General features: G+C 36.5%; 1 long non-coding RNA gene and 4 other non-coding genes across 5 annotated transcripts; all 5 read left to right on the top strand.

The window, feature by feature from the left end:
* The first annotated feature begins 6 nt into the window (after positions 1-6).
* LOC105310966 lies at positions 7-1,706 on the top strand. The gene is made up of 6 exons (XR_897581.2): positions 7-101; positions 246-275; positions 461-520; positions 1,205-1,230; positions 1,412-1,452; positions 1,632-1,706. It is a non-coding gene; the product is annotated as an uncharacterized LOC105310966 (long non-coding RNA).
* On the top strand, positions 315-398 carry LOC111735199. The gene has a single exon (XR_002778715.1). It is a non-coding gene; the product is annotated as a small nucleolar RNA SNORD79 (small nucleolar RNA).
* LOC111735201 lies at positions 564-643 on the top strand. The gene has a single exon (XR_002778717.1). It is a non-coding gene; the product is annotated as a small nucleolar RNA snR60/Z15/Z230/Z193/J17 (small nucleolar RNA).
* LOC111735200 lies at positions 1,269-1,346 on the top strand. Its single transcript, XR_002778716.1, has one exon. It is a non-coding gene; the product is annotated as a small nucleolar RNA SNORD47 (small nucleolar RNA).
* LOC111735198 lies at positions 1,489-1,566 on the top strand. Its single transcript, XR_002778714.1, has one exon. It is a non-coding gene; the product is annotated as a small nucleolar RNA SNORD81 (small nucleolar RNA).
* Positions 1,707-2,208: the final 502 nt, after the last annotated feature.

Here is a 2,208-nt window from a genome sequence, read left to right as displayed (position 1 = left end):
ACTCAAGAGAAGAATTTAATGTTATGTTAATGTTAACGAAAGATACCTTGCTTCTCTTTTAGCTAATGGATACGCATTTTTATCTGGATGACGTTTCTTGGGTAAGACATGGAGAAAACATTTGGCTTCTGGTACTGGTATTATCGAAATGTGCTGCCATTAGTATATGTTGACTGGAGTGATTCTGGTGTTGGAAGGCCACTGTAATGTTGAGAAGTAGTCTAAAGAAATACTTGGTTTTTCAGGTGCAGATTGTGGCGACCATTTACGTAAAGGTATGTGTTCTCTTAATCCTACTTAGTTGCTAAGCAAGATGCTGTTCGTGATGATCTTTGAAATTTAAAACAGATGGGAATCTCTCTGAAAAAGAATGAAGATTTTTAAAAACTGAAACAGTACCTGGAAAATTTTAGAAATTTACCTCTTACTACCTGTTATAAATTTGAATACTTTTTTTCAGGTGTGAGGAGTTGTCAAGAGCCGGGCTGGTTACAAGACCTGGAGAAGAGTTTAAGGAAAGGTGTAGTAATTTCAAGTTTGTTTCTCTGTTAACTGGTTTAAAGCCGATACAATGATGATAACATAGTTCAGCAGACAAACAGTGATGAGCAATATTGTCTTTCGCTCCTATCTGATGTATCTGGCTGCAACAATTCCTATTTCTAACTTCAAAAAGAGAAGTTGGGCATTGACACACAACATTCAGGTTTGGATAACTGATGTCTCATATACAAGTGTAATTTAACTATTAAGTCACATTTGGAGAAGTGCAGGTTAATACATTTTGTGAGAAATTTTTTATGGCATATAAATCTAGATAATACTAGATGGAATTATTTTGCTTTTTATTTTTTAATTTTAGTTTGTACTTGGATTCACAGCATAATTAAACAGAAAATAAAGTTCCCATATAACCTGTGTTTACATACTTCACTGTCAATATTTAGCCACCAGAGCGGGTCTTTTGTTAAAATTGTGAACCTATATTGACACATTGTTGCCACCCGAAATCATAGTTACATTAGGATTCATTCATGGTGGTGTAGTGAGTTTGGACAAATGTATTATGAGACATCCACTGTTGTACTGTACAGAATAGGTTTACTACCCTAAATGTTTTTTCTAAAGTTAATGGGTTATAAAAATGGAGAAAATTAGGGCAAATCTCCAACCAATGTCTTTTGTTTTTTTTCCCATCAAATAGGCAGGCCTGTGACTGAAGATTTCAAGGTAAGTCAGTCTTTGGTATATATGATAAGTTAGAATGTAACCAGTGATGTAACGATTCTGCCAAATGAAATAGAATGATATCACTCATAAAACCGTTCCATTTTGATTCTGAGGTTACTTTACTAATGAGCATCACACCAGCTCTTTTTTCCATGATTAATGTGTAATCTCTGCTTTATAGGGCACTTGTGACAGTGGTCAATACAGCTGGCCTGTTGAAAGGTAAGCCGTGAAAATATTGGTATTGTTGTCTTTCTCCAGAATAAATGATGATCTCACCCCAACTTGAACTCTCTCACTGATTATATTGATGATAATTAAAGATCTGATATTCTGTGTACTTTAAATACTATTAGAATTGAGATATGGAAATGTGACTAAAAATAGCTTTGTCCTTGCAGGCGGCTGGATGAATGGATGCTCGTGAAATAGATTATCAAACAATGAATTTTAATAAACTTTTATAAGTCATCTGATCAAGTTTGCTTATTTCAACTCAGTGGCATGAGAGAAGGAATGTGGGACATCTTTGTTAAGTAAGACACCATGGCACTAGGGTCCCTAAGGATACAGCCAGTTGGCATTTTCCTGTGTGTTACAGCATGTTCCAGGCTGGAATGAAAGTGCAGTTGATTATGCCGAGGCGAAAACTACAGCCCTTCCTCTGGTTTGGTTCCCTTATGGGCAGCTGAGCCGTCAACATGAGCTTGCGTAGATAAAATTGCAAAGAACAGTAGATGGCTCTTGATGTCAGCAGTGGTATGGAAAGTGCTGAAACTGAGAAATCTCCCTTGGTGATAAGTGCTGTGCCAATGGGTCTCTTCTGGCAAGTGTTGATAGAGCCAAAATTTGATGTGTAGGGGGAGTAACTGCTTGTTTTAGATCTCCCCTGAAAGATGCATATTGAAAGCCCCAAAAAACTGGCACGGACTTAATATTTTTGAGGTTATTAGGACTATGATTTCAATGACCTTGTCT

The sequence above is a fragment of the Pteropus vampyrus genome, unplaced genomic scaffold (genome assembly GCF_000151845.1).
Source record: "Pteropus vampyrus isolate Shadow unplaced genomic scaffold, Pvam_2.0 Scaffold18734, whole genome shotgun sequence".
In the NCBI taxonomy this organism is placed as follows: domain Eukaryota; kingdom Metazoa; phylum Chordata; class Mammalia; order Chiroptera; family Pteropodidae; genus Pteropus; species Pteropus vampyrus.
The sequence above is the reverse complement of the archived record's forward strand: the minus strand, read 5'-3'. Positions and strand labels throughout refer to the sequence as shown.